The 27,389-nt window shown below is 47.3% G+C and overlaps 1 pseudogene; it reads left to right on the top strand.

Annotated features, from left to right (window-relative positions):
• The first annotated feature begins 1,235 nt into the window (after nucleotides 1-1,235).
• Nucleotides 1,236-20,050, top strand: LOC125542995 (annotated as a pseudogene).
• Nucleotides 20,051-27,389: the final 7,339 nt, after the last annotated feature.

Genomic DNA, 27,389 nt, shown 5'->3' with positions numbered 1-27,389 from the left:
CATCCGGTCGCCCACACGTCCTTTTTCACCACACGGGGGGCTGGTGTGTGGGCGTTTAGCAATTCGCCCACACACCAGTTTTCACGCACGCAGTGGGCGTTTATCACTTCGCTCACACGCCCGTCTCCTCGCCCACACCCAAAGTTGGCAGTTGCCATGTGTTTCTGCAGGGTACATGACAACTGCCCTAGCTTTGCTTGTAAGCAAATGGCAACTCTCTTTTACCCGAGTTGTCATGTGTTTTTGCATGGTACATGAGAACTGCCCTAGCGTGCACGTAAGCAGATGGCAACCCTTTCTCTTTACATGTCAACTGCCCTAGCGTGCTTGTGAGCACACGGCAACTCTCTCTTTTATCCGAACATGTTTTTTTTGCCATGCCTTTTTTAGTGCTACACGGCAACTGCCTAGTGTTAGTGGGTGGCAACTCCTAAAATTTTAAAATCATGGCAACTGCAGTAGACCAGACCATACATGGCAACTGCAGTTGAGCAACCATGGTAACTATAGTTGTCTGACATGGCAACCAAAGTTCAGCGACATGGCAACTACAGTTAAACGAACATGGATGAGTGTCTGGACCATGGCAACTGCGGGACGCGCGGTGACTGTCACGCGGGCGTGCGGGACCATGAGGTACGAGACCTGACGTACGGGGCGTGTGGGCGTTATCTATTTTGCCCACACGCACGCGTGTGAGAGGGATCGGGAGGGAAAAAAAGATGGGTGTGCATTACTTGTTTTGCCCACACGTAGGTGTGTGGGTGTTCCTCTTATACACCACACAAAATGTGTGGGCAGACCTCCTAACGTCCACACGTGTGGCACTTATCGGTGTCCAAAATTTAGGTCGGCCTTCACTTAGCGGATCTATTTATGCTGAAAAAACGGAAATTCTACTACCGAGATTTTAAGAGCAGGCCAGTTTTCGCAGGATCCGCTAGAGATCCTCCGAGGACCGTTCACATTAACATCTCGTGTTCCAGTTCAGCTGATATTCCGGAAAAATTTTATATGAGACCAGGTCTCACGATTAGCAGGTGAGACCCGTCCTGATGAATGACACGTGGCATTCACAAATCACAAAGCATCTAATCTCTCTTTCCCTGATTTTAAGTGAGGGGTGAGGGATGCTTTATGATTTGTAAATGCCACGTGTCATCCATCAGAATGGGTCTCACGTGAGACCTGGTCTCATATAAATTCTTTTCCTGATATTCCGCCCAACTCCCCATCCTGGTCGCTAGCGCGGGCCAGTCTGCAACAGAGCGGAGCCACTAATCTGGTGACGTCCGGCGAGCTCGCATCCTTGAGCCTCGGTCGTCGATCTGCTCTGCAATCCCTCCTCGCTCCCCCGCCCCACGCTGCAACGGAGCGACCATCCCGGTCAACTCCGGCGAGCTCACCTCGCCTCCTTCAGGTTTCAGCACAAGTCATCCATCTGCTCCATGATTCCTTCTCATCCCCCACCCCCACCCTGCAATGGAGCCACTAGGCGGTTGAACTAACTCGGTTGAGCTCACCTCACCTTCTTAAGGATCCAGCCTCAATCGTCGATCTGCGCCGCCGCCACTTCTAACCCCACGGCTCTCCACCCGCAAGCACGGCGATCTGACCCTCACCCCCCACCCACACAGACGCATCGAAGTAAGTGCGGCGGCGCACTGGGAGCGAAGAGATGGCGGTGACCATGGCGAGCGTTTCCACCGGCGTGATGAACTCCCTCCTCGGGAAGCTCGCCACGCTGATGGGGGATGAGTACCGCAAGATCAAAGGCGTCCGGAACAAGGTGGCGTCCCTTCTGGACGAGTTCAGTAGCATGAGTGCTCTGCTTGTGAAGCTCGCAGGCATGGACGAGCTTGACGTTCAGGCCAGGGAGTGGAGGGACCAAGTCAGGGAGATGTCATACGACATTGAAGACTGCGTTGACGATTTCATGCGTGACCTCGGACAAAAATGCGCAACCACCGGCTTTCTGAAGAAGACTGCCGAACGCCTGAAGAAGCTGAGGGTGCGCCATCAGATGGCCAACATGATCCGTAGGATCGAGACTCGTGTAAGTGAAGTGCATGACCGGCGCACGAGGTACAAAATTGATGAGTACGCTCCATCATCCGGCATTGTCGCCGTCGATCCAAGAGTGATTGCCATCTATGCAGAGGCAGCTGGTCTTGTGGGCATCGATGCTCCAAGAGAAGAGCTTGTGAAGATGTTGATGGTTGAAGGGAAAGAGCTGAGGGTGGCTTCTATTGTGGGATTTGCTGGTCTTGGAAAAACCACACTTGCAAATGAAGTGTACCGTAAGCTTCAAGGACAATTTGATTGTCACGCATTTGTGTCGGTGTCTCAGAAACCAGATATGCCGAACCTTCTCAGTAATTTGCTATTGAAACTTGCGGGGCAGCACTCTTCTCAAATGGGCAAGTTGGATGATATGATCACCGGTATCAGGGAATATCTATCGAATAAGAGGTAACTGTTCTTGTTTGTGTTTATTACTAATTTGTTGTTACTAAATACGACTAAAAACACCATCATTGGCTCCTAAGAATTGAACCGCTTTGATTGGCTGGATTTAAATCCTTCTCTACTAGCATTTGATTATATTTTTTTGCTAAATGTTTCAAGTCCTTTTTACTGTTTGCTGTCACATGGAACTGAAACCTATCCAATTGCATTTATATTTTCTCTGTTTGGGTGTCACATGGAAATGAAGTTCTCATTTCATAAACCGTTGGTATTTGGAATTTCACCCTCTCGGTCACACCATACACTTTTAAGAAAATGAAATTGAATTTGTTGGACATTGGTGAGAACTTTGAGGAGTTTCTTTTGGTGGGCCTAGGGTCAGAACTCTCCAGATTAGCCACTTTTGAAACAACCTTAGCATAGTAGCTTAGTTTATTATTAGAGAAAATCTTTACAAGCATGACAAGTTGTTGTCATCATGAATGGAGTTACTAGCTAGGTGAGGTCCTAACATTTGCTCATTCACTTAACTTTCTGTAAATGGTTATTCAGTAATTTGGTTCAGGTCTGCATGGGTTTTGGAGTTCTATGTCCAATATTCTTCTTTTTTTTTGCTACTAATATGTTATAGATTGCAAATAACAGGGGCCACATTGTTTTAAAAGAATTTAGGGCCACAGTGCTGCATGATGCAGCACAGCAACACATACTTGATTATTACTCCGTCCATTCCATATTAGTTGTGGCTGATTTAGTACAAAGTGATGGTAAGGCTTTTGATTATCACCTTTCTGTAGGCCCATTCAGTGGTCAGCTTTGCTCCAGTTCGGGATGGTAAGGCTTTTGGTTATCCAAGCGCTACTATCATGTGTGTGTCGTACATAAAAAATACACAAGCACCATCTCTAATCACTCCCCGTACCGCAGCTTGGTACGCAATCATGTTGGAACGGTTGGCACAGAAATTGCCATCCAAAATAATCTATCTGGCTAAGACATTGATCTGCGATACCTGATAAGCATTTGGCTTTACACAGTCATTACAGTCATGTCTTTGACTGAATGTGTATCAAGTTGATTTCTTGTTAGCTTTTGCTGGTGAGAATCTACATTTTTATACTTTACTTTGTTCCCTTTCATGTTTATTTCATCCATTGAGTCCTTCATTGAGCTCAACACTTTGCTTCAAAAAAATAGAACTTACCACAACAAGTTACATATACTGTCGAACTGTCATGTACCTGTTATCTTTTTATTAACTCATCACAAAGGACTCAAAGCAATGTGGTGCCGATGTGTGATTTATTTATGGTCCCTTTGGATTGAAGAACTTTCATATGAATTTTGTAGGATCCCAATGCATTGGAATTTTTTATATACAGGTCCTTTGGATCAAAGGAATGATATCTGCCCTGACACTCTAATTCCATAGGATTTGTAGCAAGAAGTTACCTCATGGGAATTTTCCTTTCTGTCTTGCATGGACCTTATCTCTATTCAAATTCCTGTGGAGCATCCAAAGAGCCATGTTTGCAAATTTCTGTATTCTGATTTATTGTAGGATTTGGCAAGTCATGGTATCTCAATCCTAACTGTCGTGATTTTGTCACGGCAGATGTCCTAGAAAAAGGACTTAGTCGTAGAGCCATCGCGACGGGTTAGCTTGAAGGGGTTAAAGCGGACACAGGGAAGCAAGAGAGTTTATACTAGTTCGGCCCCTTCGATGAAGGTAAAAGCCTACGTCTAGTTGTGATGGAATTGATGGGGTTTCGATGACCAGGGAGCAAACAAGCTTCGCCTATGTCTCGAGTTGTTGTCTGTTGTCCTTGAACCGCCGTCGGGTCGTCCCCTTATATACACGGGTGACGCCCGTCGGTTCACAGAGTCCCAATACCGGTTCATAGATGTGTCCGGTTTGGTCTCTACTTATTCCTAACTTACAATACAAGTTAAATACCAACGCCGGTTTATGGCTACATGCCTTGAACCGACTATGGGCCTTGAGCCCTCATCTGCCTTCTTGGGCTTTAACATACTTAACTACTGACGAAGTTAACCCGGCCCAGATAGGCCGGTTTACGCCCAGTAGTGATATCTCCAACATTAGGCTCCAGATTGATTTGAACATGTTCATGTCAATCCTTTAGCAAAAATCTTCATCTTCAATATCTTCTTGTAGTTTGTTGAACCGCCGTGATGTCATCTTCTCTGGTCGTTGTAAACCGGCGTGACGTCACCTATTATAAAGGACCTTAATAGGTCTGCGACAATTAAGGCGACATCTTCGTTTCCAAACCCACGGTCCCTTGATTTTCGCGCCTGACTCCTGTCCCTTGCTTTATAAATAGGACCGAAGGGTCATTTCTTTTTCCCCTCCGTGCCCTTGTGCTTCGTCTTCCTCGCGTCGCCCAGCTTCGGAGCTCCGTCGCCACCGTCAACCTCTGCATCAACCTTGGCCGCTGCATCAACCTGGGCGCACCAGAGCACCGCGGCAACCTTCCGCGTCTTTCTCATCTCCAGTAAGTCTTCTATTCTTTTCAACACAGATCCGCTCTAGGGTTTCATGTTCTTCTAGTGTTCATCGCCTGTTTTGTGTTCATACGATAACTCCTAGATGCATCTGTGAATCCTTACTCTGTGTAGTGGTAGTTTTTAGCATCCGCTTTCAGTTTCATGCCTCAAGACCATAGATCTATATGTATCTCTGCCCATTGATTCAGTACTGTTCTTTTTTGAACCTTGAATATTTTTCTTATTTTCTGAACTTGCTTTAGATCCTTCGCTGTAGAGAAGTCTTATGAAATCTGTTTCTGTAAACTTACTCATCTGCTTCAATGTTTAGACCAGGCGGTTTAACTTTGTAGAAAAAATTGCCAAACCGGTATATACCATTAGTCCCCTTGTTGAACCGCCAGATGTTGTTGCTTCATAAAACTCCGGTTTAGATAGATCTGTGTCTGGTTTAACATTGCACATACCAATGTACCTTAATGCATTTTTGAGCCGGGATCACCTACCTTGTAGATTTCATCATGGCCAAGCAAGTATATGAGTGCAACTGGGTTCCTTCTCGCGTCACAGAGGCTCAACTGGACGATTTAGTCCTGATCGGCGCCTTAGGCAGCAAAGATACCATCCATTGGAGGGCTCCTGGCAAAGAATGCCCTCCCACACCTCAAGAAGGAGAGGTCATTGTTTTCGTAGATCACTTAGCCCGGGGCTTTAAACCGCCCGGTTCTAAATTTTACCGGGACGTTTTAGCCGATTTTCAACTCCACCCACAAGACACTGGTCCCAACTCTGTTACAAACATGTGTCACTTCCAAGTGCTCTATGAGGCGTTCTTTCAAGAGGAGCCCACAGTGGAGTTGTTCAGAGACTGTTTCCATCTAAACCGCCGTACTGAGTTTTCTGATGGTCCCAATACGGAATTGGGCGGTGTAGCGATTCAGAAAAGGAAAGAGGTCACATACCCTCATGCCAAACTGCATAGCCACCCCAAAGAGTGGAATCAAACATGATTCTATTGCAAAGACACCTCCCCTGCTGGTGAAAATCCTTTGCCTGGCTTTTGTCCGGAGCGTCTTAGCAATACACACCCCTTTCCGCAAAGGTTGACTGCCAAGAAGAGAAGCAAATACGCTCCTCAACTGTTCAAGCTCAGAGCCTTTATGGCCAATGGTTTAACAGGGGTTGATCTCGCTCGCTGTTGGATATCATGGAGCATACTACCCCTTAGTCAGCGCTCCGGTTTGATGTGCGAGTATACTGGTAGTGTTGATGACCCACTGCGACATGCTAACATCCAGCTCACCGACGAAAAAATCACAGAGGCTGTGAACAAGATGCTGAATGAACCGGAACACATCTGTGCTAAAACCGGCCTGCTTCCCTTCTGTGCCACCAACAAACCGCCAGCTGTAAGAGTTTGATTTTTCTTTTTGCTGAACCTGTTATTGATATACCTGGTCATTGTTTAATATCAGTGTCTGTGTAACCAGGGCAATGATCCGTTTTGGAGCAAGAAACTGTCGCAGGAGAAACCAGAAAAACCAGACAAACCGGAAAGATCAACCCGGCAAAAGACTAAAGTTGTGAAGAAGACTGCCCACAGGAAAAGAACCACTGCATCCTCTAATCCGGCCCCTGATGATGATGTGGATAATCCGGACCTTGAGGTAGGGCTTGACTCACTTGGCTTATTTTTCATGCATTTTATTGATGGTGATATTTGTCAGGATGATGTCGAAGCCAGCCATGCTGATGCTGCAGAGGTAATTATTCTCTCTTCCGATTCAGAACCTTTGCCTTCACTAAAAATCCGTCAGGCAAACCGGAAAGTTAAATTTTCTCATCCTCTTGCTTACTTGGATCCCAAATTTCTTATGAAGACCCAACAGCACGAAGCTCGCCGCACAACCCGGCACAGCGGCCAGGTAGTTACCTCCACCGGTTTACCGAACAGTCCGATTCAGAAACGCCGTTCAGAGGTCTCTAATTTGCTTGTCGGTGCTTGTCCTAAAGCGGGTTGTTTTCTTCAACCTCTTAATCCATCTGACTCTGATTATCAGGTTACTTCCCACTCATCCTCTGGCGAGTCATCGGCTATTCAGCTGCCACCGCTCAAAACGGTGCTTGGGTAAGCCATACTTATCTTAATATGTCCGGTACATCACCTTGGAACATATGCTATATTTGACTTTGTTATTCCTTTCAGGGCCAAGCCTAGGCCGAGCAAAAAAGCTCGCCTGGATAAAGCGGCCGAGGAGGATGCCGTCCCTGAACCGGGCAAAACACCAGATCTTGAAGCAGCTATTCCTGAAGACATACCCAATGATCCACCGCAGCGAGATGACGATCTTATTGTTGAAGAGAGGCCTATTGATACCTCAAGTCCTGTCAACCAGCCCACAAGCCCCATCCGGATTGAGAAATCCACCAATCCAACAAAGCCTACTGATAAGCCAACGGCCCCAGTTCAAACCGGTGATGCCAAGGATGATGAGGTTGTCATTACTGGCATTGGTCGCACAGAGCCAGGCAATCCTGTCGCTTTGTCTAAACATACTGCCAAGGAAGAATTTGCTGCCTTTGGCAAAGGCAAGTGGAATGTTGATCTGGCGACTTACGCTGCTCTGAACGCCCAAGACATCCATTCCGGCTATCTGAACCGGCTGTATACCAGTCGTGACTATGAAGCCGGTCTGGTTAACATGATGAAAGATAAATATGAGGTAACTTCCATATGCTCTTTTCTGCTTGTATGCTTCAATTCTTGCTAACTCTCCTAGCCCTCAAGGGCCGGTTTGTAATCTTCTTTCAAACCGGGACTTACTAATATAAATCTTAATGCCTCGAAATTCGCTGATGTAGCCCCCAAGGGCCGGTTCAACTTAGTGTAGTTAAACCGGGACTTAAGTAATTAATATCTCCGCATCAGAACTTATTTGAACAAATAGCCATTAGCCCCCAAGTGCCAAGTTGAATACTTGTATTGAGCTTGGGACTTTGTAATCAATTGAAAGATGACGATCAAATAGGCATTAGCCCCCAAGCACCAAGTGCATAACTTGTTATGTGGTTGGTGCTTCAATTCTTGCACTGCTTGCTGAATCATATAACTGTCTGTATGCAGGCTGAGTTGAAGACAAAAGAGACCCAAATCGCCGATCTCCAAGAAAATCTGAAGTCCCAACAGACCGAAACCTCAAAAGCAAAAGAGGAGTTGATCAGCGCCTTAAGCGTCATGGAACAACTTAAGAAGGATTTCAAGAAGGAGCGGGCGGATTGGGCTACTGAAAAATCCGCTTTAATCAAACGAGCAGAAGACGCCGAGGCTGCACTAAAATCGGTGGTGGATGAACTGACCAGCATAAAGCGGCACGTGCATGCCATGACCGCTGCTATCTTTGGTAAGCCGGTTTGATTTTTGAATTGATTCTGCCGTCTTACAGAGCTACCGGTTTGTTAACCCTTGGTGATATTTCAGGGACACACATTGGTCACTTGGGGTCAGATGTGCCGGAAGAAATTGAAAGCCGCCTACACGTTGATCGAACAACTGTACACTGGTGCACAACGATCATCTGTACTGCATCCCACAACAAGCCGGCGCCCACTTTGATTCAGGACACTCTGATGAAACTGTCGGTGCTTCCTGCCCGGGTTGAAGAGCTGAAGAAATCTGCTGCTCGAACCGGTGCGATCAATGCCTTAATCCGGGCAAAAGCTTGGGTGCCGGATTTTGATCCTATTGAAGCGGCTCAGGGCTATCCCAGCTTGAAGGAAGACGGGTCAGAGTTTAGTGAAGCGGATCTGCGAGCAATAAACCGGGAGGTGCGTCCGCTAGCTTGTCAATTGGCTGAAGAAGCAGACTTGTCTCATTATCAAGCCCAATATGACAATCAAAACAAGCGAGTAGCTGCACCAATTCATGAAGCGAAAATCTTATCCCTCCAATCCGTAAGCATACTTACGCTCCCGATATTGACCCGTCGTTGCTGATCCATGATGAAGCTGTCTTTCAAGCATTAATGGGAATCGACTGGACAACTGTTGATTTCCAGCCGCTGGGTAGAGAAACTGAAGCTGAAGCGGCGCGGGATGACCCACAACCATCAGGCCGGGCTGGTGACCAAGCTTGAACCGGAAGCCGGTTTAAAACTGCTTCTCCCTTGCGAAAAACAATGATCTTATTGTGGGCACCGTGTTGCCTTGTAATAGGCTAGCTGATACTTTTGATGCTGATATGCCTTCGTGCATAATTACTGCAACTTGCTCTTCCTTTGGGTGATGAACTTTCCAAAGTACTTTCTGCAATAAAAATCTTAAAGTGCCACCACGGTTGTACCGTCAGGCGGAATATAATGTCTACATACATGAAATCAAAACATCCAATTTTTTTAAGTATATGACCAAATTTTGAGATACATAATATCTGCCATCGTTGGACGTGAAGTTGGCTTGGCCAATCTTGAAGCGGAGTTTTATAAACTCACACTGTTGGAGGAGATAGCAGCTCCTGTATATATATGATGCCGGTTTACCATGTAAACCGTGCCGGGTTATAATAAACATCGTGTTACTTCGTAATAGGATGTTAACAAAAAAAATCAAACCGAGCAAATAGTCTCCGGATTAAAATGGACCGTGTTTCGTTAATTGACAGTTTGAACCGGTTTAAAACTTTGTCGGTTTAAAAAACGCAATAAAAAGAAAGAAAAATCTTTCAAAAAAAATGTGAAGCAAAGACAATGACAAAACCGTTTGCAAAAGGAGGCTTATTTGAGCTGATCAGATGGCGTTACCATGGTCGGACACGACCAAGCTCCCGATAGGTGTAGCTATGGTTCAAGTCAGCCAGGTCCCCAAATGAAACCGTGGCATTTATGCCGATCAAGTGGCATGGCAATGGTTCGGGTTCGACCAAGCCCCCAAATGATTCTGTGGCCTTAGGCCGATCAAGAGGCATGACTGGTTCAGACGTGACCAAGTCCCCAAGTGATCTGGTGGCTCTCGCCTATCAAGAGGTATTGCATTGGTTCGGACACGACCAAGCCCCCAAGTGATATAACATGATGCTTTTGAAAAGCTAACTCAAGGGGTAAACCGGAGGCCGCTTTAGAACAACTCCGTGTAACCACACATGATGTAAAAGAACAGATACTCCGCTTTAGCTGAGGTTCCGGTTTATTATATTTAATCATAATATATACATCATCGTAATATGTACATAAGTGGAGCCAATGGCTCAGGTATAGTAAGGCCGAAGATGAGCTATGTTCCACGGCCTGTTGGTCTCTTCCTCTGATGTACGTGAGTCTTTATGCTCTTGAATATCGATCAGATAGTATGACCCGTTGTGCAGATTCTTGCTGACCACAAAAGGTCCCTCCCAAGGTGGGGATAGCTTATGCATATTAGTCTGGTCTTGGATGAGCCGAAGCACCAAATCTCCTTCTTGAAAGGTTCTGGTTTTAACTCGGCGACTGTGATAACAACGAAGATCCTGTTGGTAAATCGCTGAGCGAGCAGCTGCTATGTCACGCTCTTCATCCAACCGGTCCAAAGCATCTTGCCGTGCTGTCTCGTTGTCCGCTTCAACATAAGCCGTCACACGAGGTGAATCATGACGTATATCACTAGGGAGAACCGCCTCCGCTCCATAGACCATGAAGAATGGTGTGTATCCTGTTGATCTGTTGGGTGTGGTATTGATGCTCCATAATACAGATGGTAATTCTTCTACCCAACAACCTGGTGTTCTCTGCAAAGGAACCATAAGCCGGGGCTTGATGCCTCTCAAAATCTCTTGATTAGCCCTTTCTGCTTGATCATTGGACTGTGGGTGTGCCACTGATGAGACGTCAAGCCGGATGTGCTCCCGTTCGTAGAACTCCTTCATGACACCCTTAGACAAATTGGTACCATTATTTGTGATGATACTGTGTGGAAAGCCAAACCGAAAAATCACTTTTTTGATAAACTGAACCGCCGTGGCCGCATCACACTTGCTAACCGGTTCTGCCTCCACCCACTTTGTGAACTTGTCAACCGCCACCAGGAGGTGGGTCTTCTTATCTTTGGACCTTTTGAAAGGCCCAACCATATCCAACTCCGAAGTCGCAAACGGCCAAGTAATTGGAATCATTCTCAATTCTTGAGCCGGCACATGAGCACGTCTTGAAAACTTTTGGCAACCGTCACATCATCTGACCAGATCCTCCGCATCAGCATGAGCAGTTAACCAATAGAAGCCATGGCGAAATGCTTTACCTACCAAAGATTTTGAACCGGCGTGGTGACCACAATCTCCTTCGTGGATCTCATGCAAAATTTCACAGCCTTCTTCAGGAGACACACAGCGTTGAAACGCCCCTGATATACTGCAATGATGCAACTCGCCATTGACAATAGTCATGGACTTGGACCGCCGGACTATCTGTCGGGCCAGAATCTCATCCTCTGGTAACTTGCCCCGGTTCATGTACGCCAGGTAAGGAAGCGTCCAATCCGGAATGACATGAAGAGCTGCCATCAATTGAGCCTCCGGATCAGGAATAGCCAAATCCGCTTCACCAGGGAGCTTGACCGACGGGTTATGCAGCACATCCAAAAAAACATTAGGCGGGACCGGTTTGCGCTGAGAGCCTAGCCGGCTTAAAGCGTCCGCCGCTTCATTCTTCCGTCGGTCCACGTGGTCCACCTGATAGCCTTTAAAATGACCTGCAACAATATCCACCTCACAACGATATGCTGCCATGAGTGGGTCCTTGGAGTCCCAAGTGCCAGACACTTGTTGAGCCACGAGGTCCGAGTCACCGAAACACTTAACTCGACTTAGGTTCATCTCCTTAGCCATCCGGAGACCATGGAGCAAGGCTTCATACTCAGCTGCATTGTTAGTATAAGGAAACATTAAGCGGAGAACGTAACAAAACTTATCACCTCGTAGGGAAGTTAATACGACTCCAGCCCCCGAGCCTTCCAATTGCCTGGATCCGTCAAAATGGATGGTCCAATATGTGTGATCCGGCTTTTCCTCAGGTGCTTGCATTTCCGTTCAATCATTGATGAAATCAACCAGTTCTTGAGACTTCACCGCCGTCCGAGGCACATACTTCAATCCGTGCGGCCCAAGTTCTATAGCCCATTTGGCAATCCGGCCAGTCGCTTCCCGGTTCTGGATGATATCCCCCAAAGGAGCAGAACTGATCACCGTAATTGGGTGCCCTTGGAAGTATTGCTTAAACTTCCGGCTTGCCATAAAAACTCCGTACACCAGCTTCTGCCAATGCGGATACCTTTGCTTGGACTCAATGAGTACCTCGCTGATATAATAGACCAGACGTTGAACCGGATGCTCCTTACCTGCCTCCTTTCGCTCCACCACAATAGCCACGCTGACCGCACGAGCATTAGCAGCAACATATAGCAGTAACGGCTCTTTGTCAATGGGAGCGGCGAGCACAGGCGGATTGGCCAATTGCCGCTTTAAGTCCTCAAATGCTTCATCAGCAGTAGAACTCCAGACGAACTGATCCGTCTTCTTCAACATCTGATACAAAGGGATTGCCTTCTCACCAAGGCGGCTGATAAACCGGCTTAACGCGGCAATCCGGCCTGCCAGGCGTTGAACATCATTGATACACTTCGGTTTAGCCAGGGAGGTGATGGCTGTGATCTTTCTCCGAATTAGCCTCAATTCCCCTGTTGGACACCAGAAAACCAAATAACTTGCCCGCCGGTACACCAAAGACACACTTGTCCAGATTAAACATCATCTTGTACGTCCTTAGGTTATCAAAGGTTTCCTTCAAATCGTCAACCAGAGTCTCCTTCTCCCTGGACTTAACCACGATATCATCCACGTAAGTATGTACATTATGGCCAATCTGCTGCTTGTGAAGACAATTTTGTACACACCGTTGATAAGTTGCCTGGGCACTTTTGAGCCCAAAGGGCATAGACACATAGCAGAAGGCTCCAAAGGGAGTTATGAATACCGTCTTCTCCTGGTCCTTAACTGCCATTTTGATCTGATGATAGCCAGAATATGCATCCAAAAAACTTAAACGCTCACAACCCGCCGTAGCATCAATGATTTGATCAATACGGGGGAGGGCAAAATGATCTGCTGGACAAGCCTTATTAAGATCTGTGTAATCCACACACATGCGCCAGGTGCCGTTTTTCTTAAGGACTAGCACCGGATTGACAAGCCACTCAGGGTGAAAAACTTCAACAATAAAACCAGCTGCTAAGAGCCTGGCTACCTCTTCTCCAATCGCCTTGCGTCTTTCTTCGTTAAACCGGCGGAGGAACTGTTTCACCGGTTTGTATTTAGGATCCACATTAAGGGTGTGCTCAGTGAGTTGCCTCGGTACACCTGGCATGTCAGAGGGCTTCCATGCAAAAATGTCCCGATTCTCACGGATGAACTTGATGAGCGCGCTTTCCTATTTCGGATCCAAGTTGGCACTGATGCTGAACTACTTGGACGAATCGCCAGGTACGAAGTCAACAAGCTTAGTTTCTGCTGTCGATTTGAACTTCAGGGTCGGATCATGCTCCGTTGTTGGCTTTTTTAATGGAGTCATGTCCGCCGGATCAACACTGTCCTTATAATACTTCAGCTCCTCGGTGGCACAAACCGACTCTGCGTAAGCCGCATCTCCTTCCTCGCACTCCAAAGCGATTTTACGGCTTCCGTGAACCGTTATTGTCCCCTTGTAACCTGGCATCTTGAGCTGCAAATACACATAACAGGGCCGTGCCATAAACTTGGCGTAGGCCGGTCGCCCAAACAGGGCGTGATATGGACTTTGGATTTTCACCACTTCAAACGTCAATGTCTCCGACCTGAAATCATGATCATCTCCAAAGGCCACTTCCAGAGCTATCTTACCAACAGGATATGCTGACTTGCCAGGTACTACACCGTGGAACACCGTATTAGACGGTTTGAGATTTTTATCTGTTAGTCCCATACGACGGACGGTCTCATAGTATAAGATATTAATGCTGCTCCCTCCATCCATGAGCACTTTGGTGAACTTGTAACCTCCCACCTAAGGTGCCACCACCAGAGCCAACTGACCCGGATTATCAACCTGGGGAGGGTGATCCTCTCTGCTCCATATGATTGGCTGTTCAGACCAGCGTAGATAACGGGGCACGGCCGGTTCAACAGAGTTGACTGCCCGCCTCTGAACCTTCCGGTCTCGCTTGTCCAAGCTAGTGGTGAAGACATGGTACTGCCCACTATTCAACTGCTTTGGGTTGCTCTGGTAACCTGACTGTTGCTGCTGCTGGTTATAACCACCCTGGTTGTTCTGATTATTTTGATTGTTATGTCCGGCCGGATTACCATTAAATCCTGAACCGGAATTTCCTCCACCGTAACCCGGCCCGGATCCTGAGCCACCGCCGGAGCCGTGATCATACCGGAAAGCATTAGAATTCTTGAACTCCTGCATAATAAAGCAATCCTTCCAAAGGTGGTTTGCTGGCACCTCCTTCGTCCCATGTCTTGGACAGGGCTGGCTTAGTAGATAATTTAGGCGATCCGGGTTAGGGTTGGGTGCCCCACTGCGATTCTTCGGTTTACCCTTGCGTCGCTGGCCATTGTCCTGCGCGCTGGTATTAGCCACAAAGTCCATGTTACCATCCGCTTTACGCTTGCCTCCACCACCATTGCCTGCCCAGTGATGCTACTGACCTTTGGAGTTGATGTTCCTCTTTCCCTTCCCTGCCTTGTCATCATCAGATTCGGGATCCTTGGTACTATCAGAATCAACATACTTTACCAAAGCAGCCATGAGGGTCCCCATGTCAGTGCAATGGCGCTTCATCCGTCCCAACTTCAGCTTTAGGGGCCCAAACCGGCAGTTGCCTTCTAGGGTTAAGACTGCGGTGTCAGCGTTGATGCGGTCTGATGAATGCAACACTTGTGAGACCCGGCGCACCCAATGAGTCGTCGATTCTCCTTCCTCCTGGACACAGGCAGATAAGTCTACTATCGACATGGGCTGCTTACATGTATCCTTGAAATTATTGATAAACCGGACTCGTAATTGGGCCCATGAACTGATAGAATTGGCCGGTAAGCTTTTTAACCAAGTGCGGGCCGTTCCTTCAAGCATCATGGTGAAGTATTTCGCACATGCCGCATCATCCACATCCAGCATCTCCATGGCCATCTCATAGCTCTCCACCCATGTCTCTGGGGGTTGATCCGCCGTATAGTTTGGTACCTTGCGCGGGCCCTTGAAATCCTTGGGTAGGCGCACATTGCGTAAAGCGGGGACAAGGCAAGGCACCCCCAAAGAGCTAGACGTAACACCGGGTTCACCCGAAATAGTTGGACGAACCGGCGTAAGCTGCCGAGCCTGATATTGTGCGGCTAACTCGGCCTCCCTGCGTGCTCGGGCCCGGTCCACCACTTCCTAAGCGTTATCAGCACCACCCGCCGGGTTGCCGCGGGGTGCTCCACGTCGTTCATTACTTGACACTGCCGGTTCCTCCATACGCCTGCTATAGCTCCGGCTTGGGCGAGGGGTCGAGTGGATCCGGTCGCGGCTGTACGAGTATGCTTCCTGTTGGTCCAAAGCTGTCCTAAGAAGCTCCTTGACCCGTCGCGTCTCTATCGCCTGCGGCGACGAGATTGTCCATTGGGTTGGAGTAGTGACCCGGAGGTGTTGAAACAGCCTGAGGTATAACGGTGTTTTGATGAGGCGGATCCATCCGACGAGGCTGAACCGGCGCACCGGTCCCAGGAGCTTCCGCCCGGTTTCATTTCAGCGGATTACTGGTTCCTGCTCCCGGGGTGTTGAAAAGGTCTCTGGCTCGAAAACCGGAGGCAAACGGGATCGGTATTTCCTCCTCATGACTTCATGCGACGCGTTCTGGTCCAACATGAGCCTGTAGGCTTGTGCGTCTAGAGCGGCCCGCTCTGTGGCCATCCTGGTATCCTCAGCTGCCAGGTCCGCCTTGGCCTGGGTGATCTGTTCCCTTACCTTTGCAATCTCCGCGTTGTGGACGTCCTGATCCGCCGGATTAGCTTCCGCCATAAGCACAGCCAATGCATCAAATAGCTCTGATAGAACTTGAGCCGGCGGGCGCACAGGGCCTCCTGCCCCGGCAGCCGTCGCCGCTGCTGAACCGGAGGTTGTTGCCGCAGCGGTCGAAGAATGAAGCGCTGCTTGTGTGCCGGCCATAAATATTCCAACTCGGTTGGGCAGATCAGAGGGGTCCGGAATACTGTCGCTGTCGGAACAGCCCCCAATCCGGCCATCTTTTAGCTGATATAGAGATTCGGTTTCTCCGGTTGATGACTCATCGCCGGAGTAAATGACGGTCTCGCCGCCAGATCCCGATCCATCCTCATGACCTCCATAGATGACTCCCACGAAGGCACGCTTCATGGCCGGTTTAACCCGGGCAGATCGCGCACGCTGAGCCGTTTTGACGAGGTCGGTGCAGATATCCGGCTCAGGGCCCGGTTCTCCGATCTTGCCGATGAAAACGTGTATGCCACCAAAGGGGCCCGGTACCCGTACTCAACTGAGCCGGCCTCGGGGCCCCAGCCTGCATTGTCGATGTAAAGCTTGCCGCGACGACTCTTAGTCATCCGGCCTACGGCGTAGCCCTCGAGTCCTTCAAAGCGGCCCTCCAAGAACTTGAAACCATCGTGCGATAGCCCCACGGTGGGCGCCAACTGTCGTGGTTTTGTCACGGCAGATGTCCTAGAGAAAGGACTTAGTCGTGGAGCCATCGCGACGGGTTAGCTTGAAGGGGTTAAAGCGGACACAGGGAAGCAAGAGAGTTTATACTAGTTCGGCCCCTTCGATGAAGGTAAAAGCCTACGTCTAGTTGTGATGGAATTGATGGGGTTTCGATGACCAGGGAGCAAACAAGCTTCGTCTATGTCTCGAGTTGTTGTCTGTTGTCCTTGAACCGCCGCCGGGTCGTCCCCTTATATACACGGGTGACGCCCGTCGGTTCACAGAGTCCCAATACCGGTTCATAGATGTGTCCGGTTTGGTCTCTACTTATTCCTAACTTACAATACAAGTTAAATACCAACGCCGGTTTACGGCTACAGGCCTTGAACCGACTATGGGCCTTGAGCCCTCATCTGCCTTCTTGGGCTTTAACATACTTAACTACTGACGAAGTTAACCCGGCCCAGATAGGCCGGTTTACGCGCAGTAGTGATATCCCCAACACTAACTTTTTTCGTATTCTAAAGAGGCCCTAGCTTTTTTTGCACTCTAGTGGCCATGCTTTTTAGAGGACACATTTTTTGTCTCTAATTGTGAGAAGAGGCGTGCACATTCTGTAATTTTGCACTTATGTTTCAGATAGATATAGATGAAACAGGGCTAAAACATATCATGTTTCCTTAAGTGCAAGCCGACTTAGTTATAGTAAGTGTTTTTACTAAAATTGCACATTTATTAATACATATGCAATTATTGCATTGACTATGTAATGCTCATTTTTTTGGTATTTTTGTTGATGTCTTGAGTAGGGTTCACTCTTTCTTTAGTTTTTTATTTATATTTCATTGATTTTTTTTTGTTCTCTGTTTTTTAAAATGTATGAGCTGAGTAGGCTGTCTGGATGGTTGGATTCCATTCAATGACTGATAAAATTTACCGTGTTTTAAGAAAAATGCAATCAACCTTGCAGGAGATGTTCTTATATAAGCATTGCTTCCAATTTTAATATTAACTAAACTTTTTACTGTCTGTGATTTTATTCGCAGGTACTTAATCATAATTGATGATTTATGGGATTCGCTTGCATGGAAGGTTATTAGATGCGCTTTTCCAGAAAACAGTCGTGGCAGTAGAGTGCTAACAACTACAAGGATTTACTCTGTTGCTGCTACTTGTTGCTCTAATAGCAAAGAGTATGTTTATAAGATGAAATCATTGGATGACCAGGAGTCAAGAAGACTATTTTTTAGTAGAGTATTTGGTTTTGGAGAACCTTGCCCTGTCATATATGCGGAGTTTTCGGCAGACATTTTGAAAAGATGCGGTGGTTTGCCACTTGCCATTATCAGTATATCAAGCCTTCTAGCAGGTCAATCAAAGCCAATGTGGGAATATGTAAGGAATTCCTTGGGATCCATGTTTGAAGGCAATCCTACTCTAGAAGAAATGAAACAAATACTGGACCTTAGCTACAGAAATCTTCCTCACCATCTAAAGACATGCCTGCTTTATCTTGGTATGTATCTAGAGGATTACGAGATAATGAAGAATGATTTGTCGAGGCAATGGATGGCTGAAGGTTTCGTGAGTTCAATCAATGGGCTAGATGCAGAGGATGTTGCAGGGAGCTACTTCAACGATCTCATCAACAGGAGCATGATCCAGCCTGTGGAGGACTGTAATGATGAGGTGTTGTCGTGCAGAGTACATGATGTAATGCTTGATCTTATCAGATCCAAAAGCACAGAAGAGAATTTTATTACTGTAATGGATCACCAACAAATTGTGACAGGGATGAACAAGCAGATCCGTCGAATATCACTCTGCAACGGCGGTGAAGAACGCGATGTGATGCCGGCAATAACCAGCGAGTCACTATCAAAAGCTCGCTCAGTCGCAGTTTTCAGAACCGTTTTCTGGCCTAGTTTACTGGGGTTCAAGTATGTTCGAGTTCTACACCTTGAATATCCAAAAAGTGGAAGGCTGGATCTTACTGGTATATGTGGGTTGTTTCTACTAAGATATGTAAAGATTGCCTGTGATTACAATACAAGTTTGCAGCTACCTAGTCAAATCGGGGAGCTAAGGCAGTTGGAGACTTTTGATTTACAGTGGTCACCGCTGGTGAGCATTCCACCAGATATCGTTGGTTTGCCCCGGTTGTCACATTTGGCCGTCCCAAAATGTACTTTGTTGCCTGATGGGATTGGCAGCTTGAAGTCACTGCGCACTCTACATGGGTTTGATGTATCGGAAAACTCGATAGACAATGTCAAGTGCCTTGGTGAGTTGAACAACATGAGAGATCTTGATCTCTATTGGTCAAGGACAGAGACCTTGGAGGAAGCAGAGAATCGTATGGATGCCTTGCGTTCTTCCCTTGAAAGGCTTTCACATTCCAGCAACCTAAAGAGTCTTGTCCTGCAGAATCTTTCTTCGACGCCGCTGGTTGGCTGGAGCACACTGTCCCCTCCACCTCGCCGTCTTCAGAAGCTTGATCTGTTTGGTTGTGTTTTTCCAAGGATCCCCAAGTGGATATCTCAACTGAGCGACCTCTACAGGTTGGTTCTTAGGGTTGAGAAGGTGGTCTCTTCCAAGGACGATGGTGATGTCGATATTCTTGCACGGTTGGCCTCTCTTATCCACCTCGAGTTGCAGATCGAAAAATGCCCAGAAGAAAGGGTCATCATCACCGGCAGCGGCACAGCGTTCCAAACACTCAAGCACCTGAAGTTCTCTTGTCCTAAGCTGCTGCTGGCCTTTGAAGCAGGAGCCGTGCCCAGGCGAGCTGCGGTTCAGTATAAAGGGATGGCAACAAGGCAGCAGTGCGTGCCTGCCCGCTGGCATCAAGCACCTGCCACCTGGCTTCACAGAAATTAGTCCAATGCAGTTTGACCACTTCAGAGAGAGGCTCAATGGACGCGACGCAGCAGCTGCGAAGTCTGCGCTGAGGAATGCTTTTGCATGTGTAGGAATAACAATGGTGAGAATCAGTGGAGGCGACGCGGTTCCGAAAGCCACAACCACTTGTTCCACTAATAACATTATACCAGATGAGCTCGCTACTCTCGGAGCAACAACAAAAATCAGTGACTATTCAAGCTGAAGACAGAGGAGCTGCGGAGATGCTGGCGGTTATGTCTTAGTTCCTTCCTCTCCTCCTATTTAATTTCTGATTCAACTCATTCTTGCTTTACATATGATCCATGCTGCTTTTAGTTCACTCTGCTAGCTTTATGTTTCCGAAATCCTCCATGTAAATGTGTGTACCTCGTAACAGTCAGATGATCACCTCACCAGGTCTGAGCTTATACTTTTGGGCTACCCTTAATGTTGCTATCACGTTATTCGTTTTATCTCTGTTATCTTCCATTACCATATGTTGTACTACTAACATCATCTGTATGTGTTGTTCGCATAACTAACAATGGGTATTATTAGTTCGGACAAAATACTCAGAACCGTACTTTGTTAGTGTTACTGCTATTTGTACCGAGCCACTGATTGATGTTTCGTTTCAAGGTTCCATCCTCTTCTCTTGCCCTTCAATATTTTTCAGTACTACTTCATTCAACTCTGGTGCTTAAGCTGTGGATATTTGCATTTCTATGCGATCTCCTGTAATCATGAATAACACGTGATATGTATGCAATAGTCAAACAAGCATGTGGTTGTTACTCTCTCAAACGAAGATGTATTGCTGTGGTTGTTACTCTCTCCCCTGTAATCAAGCCTAGTGTTGCATTTTGGATGATCAATCAGTTAAATATAGCATTGCTTAAAACCTTGAAAATGATGATGCACTCCGACCATGATTTTCAGCAGTAATAGTTATTCAAATGTTTGTGTCAGTCAATTTGTATTGTTTATTTTCCTGTTGCAGTATATCTTGTGCAAAGTAATTTGACACAATCTTTTGGTCTTTGCACCTGGAAGCTGTTTTACGGTTGTTTCGTTATCGTGATGTTAGCAGAACCTAAGCTTTGATATGCAGGGATTTTTATCTCCATCTCTGTCTCTTGGACACGGATTTTGGAGCATGGTTCCACGCGTAACCACTATAAATAGTAAAATCGGAACAAAGTGATGTGCAGATGTGAAAGTTTAAATGTGATGTGCTATACCAACTATCAACTCCATCCATTCAAGTCCTCAAAGGTAGCAAAATATTAATGCTCGCTCTGTCCCCTTCTATATGTCGTTCTTCCACCCCAGATGTTTTTTTTTCTTAATGACATTGTAAGATGCCTCCTTTTCTTATTGTCTTGGTAACATGATATAGCGATACTTGCGTTACATCTTATTAAGATCAAATTTCTGAAAAAAGAACTTAAGAAAGTCGATATACAACTAAAAGGTTTGGTGATTGCGAAGTTGATCTTAGGTCACAAGAAAATGCAGAGTGTTGCGGCGTGTCGTTTCAAGCCCCCCTAGTCTTCCACAAGCGGGCTTCTTAGCTACTCCCGTGGGTGTGAACAATTGGGTTCATAGTTCTCATAAACTCTGGATCATCAAAACCCTGAAGAAAATACATAAGCCAGGAGTGAGCAAACAAGTAACCAACATATAGCGCTACTGTGTACAAATGATACTAGTAATACCACACAACTAACGATATGCCATTACCACGAAAATACTTCTTAGCCTTTTCTCCTTGGCTTCAATCTGTATAAAATAAAGGAAAACATATGTAATGTAATTAACAACAAAGGAACAAAAATACTAAAGTAGTTTGCTAGTAGAAAATAAGCCATTTGTTAGAGTATGTAATGAGGCTAATAGGCCTAGGCTGGTGGTATAGCCCTTTAGTCTTAGGGTTAATTAGAGATAAAGGCCACTTGTTTAGGGGTCAAGTAAGCCTTACTTGAGAGTCAAGTAAACCTCTCTATATAAAGAGAGAAGATGTATCAATCTAATCAAGCAAGAATTAAGAAGGAAATCCCTTCCATCTTGCCCGACCGTGGGCAAAAGGTCCCCGGCCGGCCCTCTCGCTCCTTCTAGCAGCGCCATAACAGTTTGGTATCAGCTAACTTCGGTTCGATCATGTCTTCCCCGCTGCCAACCCTGTCGCTTCCGCTGCCGTCCGCCACCACCGCGCCGCTGCCCTTCCCATCCGCGCCGCTGCTCACCTCCGGCGCCGCCACCGCCCAGATGCCGACGCCCTCCGTCGTGTTGGGGATCGTAGCAGAAATTTAAAATTTTCTACGCATCACCAAGATCAATCTATGGAGCAATCTAGCAACGACGGGAAGGGGAGTGCATCTACATACCCTTGTAGATCGCTAAGCGGAAGCGTTGCAAGAACGCGGATGAGGTAGTCGTACTCTTGGCGATTCATATTGCGGTCGATTCCGATCTAAGCGCCGAACAACGGCACCTCCGCGTTCAACACACGTGCAGCCCGGTCTCTCATGCCTTGATCCAGCAAGGAGAGAGGGAGAGGTTGGGGAAGACTCCGTCCAGCAGCAGCACGACGGCGTGGTGGTGGTGGAGGAGCGCGGTACTCCAACAGGGCTTCGCCAAGCACTACGAGAGACGAGGATGGAGAGAGGTAGGGCTGCGCCTTGGGAGAGAGAGACTTGTGTGTTGGGCAGCCCCAAAACCTCCACTATATATAGGGGCAAGGGGAGGGGGAGGCGCCCTAGGGTTTCCCCTAGGGGGGCGACCAGGGCAGATGGGATCTCCCCTTTGGGTGACTTGGCCCCCAAGCCAGGAGGTGGGAACCCTAGATGGGGCGCCCCAAACCCCCTGATCACGTGGGAATAGGTGAGGGGGGCACACAGCCCCTTAGTGGGCTGGTTTGCCCCCTTCCCTTGGCCCATGAAGCCCCCCAACACTTGTCGGGGCTCCCGAAATACCTTTCGGTCATGCTGGTCATCACCCGGTACCTCCAGAACACTTCCGGACTCCAAAATCCTTCGTCCAATATATCAATCTTCACCTCCGGACCATTCCGGAACTCCTCGTGACGTCCGGGATCTCATCCGGGACTCCAAACAACATTCGGTAACCGCGTACATACCTTCCCTATAACCCTAGCATCATCGAACCTTAAGTGTGTAGACCCTACGGGTTTGGGAATCATGCAGACATGACCGATACATCTCTCTAGTCAATAACCAACAGCGGGATCTGGATACCCATGTTGGCTCTGTTGGGGAACGTAGTAGAATTTTAAAATTTTCTACGCATCACCAAGATCAATCTATGGAGTCATCTAGCAACGAGGGAGAGAGGAGTTCATCTACATACCCTTGTAGATCGCGTGCGGAAGCGTTCAAGAGAACGGGGTTGATGGAGTCGTACTCGACGTGATCCAAATCACCGATGACCAAGTGCCGAACGGACGGCACCTCCGTGTTCAACACACGTACGGCTGGGAAGACGTCTCCTCCAACTTGATCCAGCAAGGGGGAAGGAGAGGTTGATGAAGATCCAGCAGCACGACGGCGTGGTGGTGGAAGCAACGGTGATCTCGGCAGGGCTTCGCCAAGCGCAGGGAGACGGAGGAGTGTCACGGGAGGGAGAGGGAGAGGCCAGAGGCTTGGGTGCCGCTGCCCTCCCTCCCCCCACTATATATAGGGTGCCTAGGGGGGGCGCCGGCCCTAGGAGATCCAATCTCCTAGGGGGGCGGCGGCCAAGGGGGTGCCTTGCCCCCCAAGGCAAGGGTGGCGCCCCCACCCCTAGGGTTTCCAACCCTAGGCGCAGGGGGAGGCCCAAGGGGGGCGCACCAGCCCACTAGGGGCTGGTTCCCCTCCCACTTCAGCCCATGCGGCCCTACGGGATAGGTGGCCCCACCCGGTGGACCCCCGGGACCCTTCCGGTGGTCCCGGTACAATACCGATTACCCCCGAAACTTTCCTGATGGCCGAAACTTGACTTCCTATATATAAATCTTCACCTCCGGACCATTCCGGAACTCCTCGTGACGTTCGGGATCTCATCTGGGACTCCGAACAACTTTTGGGTTACCGTATGCTAATATCTCTACAACCCTAGCGTCACTGAACCTTAAGTGTGTAGACCCTACGGGTTCGGGAGACATGCAGACATGACCGAGACGCCTCTCCGGTCAATAACCAACATCGGATCTGGATACCCATGTTGGCTCCCACATGCTCCATGATGATCTCATCGGTTGAACCACGATGTCGAGGATTCAATCAATCCGTATACAATTCCCTTTGTCAATCGGTACGTTACTTGCCCGAGACTCGATCGTCGGTATCCCAATACCTAGTTTAATCTCGTTACCGGCAAGTCACTTTACTCGTGCCGTAATGCATGATCCCATGATCAACCACTTGGTCACATTGAGCTCATTATGATGATGCATTACCGAGTGGGCCCAGAGATACCTCTCCGTCATACGGAGTGACAAATCCCAGTCTCGATTCATGCCAACCCAACAGACACTTTCGGAGATACCTGTAATGTACCTTTATAGCCACCCAGTTACGTTGTGACGTTTGGCACACCCAAGGCATTCCTACGGTATCCGGGAGTTGCACAATCTCATGGTCTAAGGAAATGATACTTGACATTCGGAAAAGCTACAGCAAACGAACTACACGATCTTTGAGTTATGCTTAGGATTGGGTCTTGTCCATCACATCATTCTCCTAATGATGTGATCCCATTATCAACGACATCCAATGTCCATAGTCAGGAAACCATGACTATCTTTTGATCAACGAGCTAGTCAACTAGAGGCTTACTAGGGACATGTTGTGGTCTATGTATTCACACATGTATTACGATTTCCGGATAACACAATTATAGCATGAATAATAGACAATTATCATGAACAAAGAAATTATAATAATAACCATTTTATTATTGCCTCTAGGGCATATTTCCAACAGTCTCCCACTTGCACTAGAGTCAATAGTCTAGTTACATTGTGATGAATCGAACACCCATGCAGTTCTGGTGTTGATCATGTTTTGCTCTAGGGAGAGGTTTAGTCAACGTATCTGCCACATTCAGTTCCTTATGTACTTTACAAATATCTATGTCTCCATTTTGAACACTTTCACGAATGGAGTTGAAGCGACGCTTGATATGCCTGGTCTTCCTGTGAAGCCTGGGCTCCTTGGCAAGGGCAATAGCTCCAGTGTTGTCACAGAAGAGAGTCATCGGGCCCGACGCATTGGGCATGACTCCTAGGTCGGTGATGAACTCCTTCACCCAGACTGCTTCTTGTGCTGCCTCCGAGCTGCCATGTACTCCGCTTCACATGTAGATCCCGCCACAACGCTCTGCTTGCAACTGCACCAGCTTACTGCCTACCATTCAAAATATACACGTATCCGGTTTGTGACTTAGAGTCATCCAGATCTGTGTCGAAGCTAGCATCGACGTAACCCTTTACGACGAGCTCTTCGTCACCTCCATAAACGAGAAACATTTCCTTAGTCCTTTTCATGGTACTTCAGGATATTCTTGACCGTTGTCCAGTGTTCCATGCCGGGATTACTTTGGTACCTTCCTACCAAACTTACGGCAAGGTTTACATCAGGTCTGGTACACAACATAGCATACATGATAGACCCTATGGCTGAGGCATAGGGGACGACACTCATCTTTTCTCTATCTTCTGCCGTGGTCGGGCATTGAGCCGTGCTCAATCTCGTACCTTGCAATACAGGCAAGAACCCCTTCTTTGACTGATCCATTTTGAACTTCTTCAAAATCTTGTCAAAGGTACGTACTCTGTGAAAGACCAATGAGGCGTCTCGATCTATCTCTATAGATCTTGATGCCTAATATATAAGCAGCTTCTCCAAGATCCTTCATTGAAAAACACTTGTTCAATAGGCCTTTATGCTTTCCAAGAATTCTATATCATTTCCCATCAACAGTATGTCATCCAACATACAATATGAGAAATGCTACAGAGCTCCCACTCACTTGTAAATGCAGGCTTCTCCATAAGTCTGCGTAAACCCAAACGCTTTGATCATCTCATCAAAACGAAATGTTCCAACCGAGATGCTTGCACCAGCCCATAAATCGAGCGTTGGAGCTTGCACACCTTGTCAGCATTCTTAGGATCGACAAAACCTTCCGGCTGCATCATATACAATTCTTCCTTAAGGAAACCATTAAGGAATGCCGTTTTGACGTCCATTTGCCATATCTCATAATCATAGAATGCGGCAATTTCTAACATGATTCGGACGGACTTCAGCTTCGCTACGGGTGAGAAAGTCTCATCGTAGTCAACCCCTTAAATTGTCGATAACCCTTAGCGACAAGCCGAAGCTTTATAGATGGTTCACATTACCATCCGCGTCTGTCTTCTTCTTAAAGATCCATTTATTTTCTATGGCTCGCCGATCAACGGTCAAGTCAGTCAAAGTCACACTTCGTTTTCATACATGGATCCTATCTCGGATTTCATGGCTTCCAGCCATTTGTCGGAATCCGGGCCCGCCATCGCTTCTTCATAGTTCGAAGGTTCACCGTTGTCTAACAACATGATTTCCAAGACAGGGTTGCCGTACCACTCTGGTGCGGAACGTGTCCTCTGTGGGCCTACGAAGTTCAGTAGTAACTTGATCTGAAGTTTCATGATCATCATCATTAACTTCCTCTCTAGTCGGTGCAGGCACCTCAAGAACATTTTCTTGAGTTGCACCACTTACCGGTTCAAGAGGTAGTACTTCATCAAGTTCTACTTTCCTCCCACTATTTCTTTCGAGAGAAACTCTTTCTCTGAGAAAGGACCCATTCTTGGCAACAAAGATCTTGCCTTCGGATCTGAGGTAGAAGGTATACCCAATAGTTTCTTTAGGGTATCCTATGAAGACGCATTTTTCCGACTTGGGTTCGAGCTTTTCAGGTTGAAGTTTCTTGACATAAGCATCGCATCCCCAAACTTTTAGAAATGACAGCTTAGGTTTCTTCCCAAACCATAATTCATACGGTGTCGATCAACGGATTTCGACGGAGCCCTATTTAAAGTGAATGCGGCAGTCTCTAAAGCATAGCCCCAAAATGACAGCGGTAAATCGGTAAGAGACATCATAGATCGCACCATATCCAATAGAGTGCGATTATGACGTTCGGACACACCATTACGCTGAGGTGTTCCAGGCGGCGGTGAGTTGTGAAACTATTCCACATTTTCTTAAGTGTGTGCCAAATTCATGACTCAAGTATTCTCCCCCATGATCTGATCGCAAGAACTTGATTTTCTTGTCACGTTGATTCTCAACCTCACTCTAAAATTCCTTGAACTTTTCAAAGGTCTCAGACTTGTGTTTCATTAAGTAGACATACCCATATCTACTCAAGTCATCAGTGAGGGTGAGAACATAACGATAGCCACCGCGAGCCTCAACACTCATTGGACCGCACACATTAGTATGTATGATTTCCAATAAGTTGGTTGCTCGCTTCATTGTTCCTGAGAACGGAGTCTTGGTCATTTTACCCATGAGGCATGGTTCGCACGTGTCAAATGATTCGTAATCAAGAGACTCTAAAAGTCCATCTGCATGGAGCTTCTTCATGCGTTTGACACCTATGTGACCAAGGCGGCAGTGCCACAAGTATGTGGGACTATCATTATCAACCTTACATCTTTTGGTATTCACACTATGAATATGTGTAGCATTACGCTCGAGATTCATTAAGAATAAACCATTCACCATCGGAGCATGACCATAAAACATATCTCTCATATAA

This window comes from Triticum urartu, chromosome 3 (assembly GCF_003073215.2).
Source record: "Triticum urartu cultivar G1812 chromosome 3, Tu2.1, whole genome shotgun sequence".
Taxonomy (NCBI): domain Eukaryota; kingdom Viridiplantae; phylum Streptophyta; class Magnoliopsida; order Poales; family Poaceae; genus Triticum; species Triticum urartu.
This window is presented reverse-complemented; position numbering and strand designations above follow the sequence as displayed.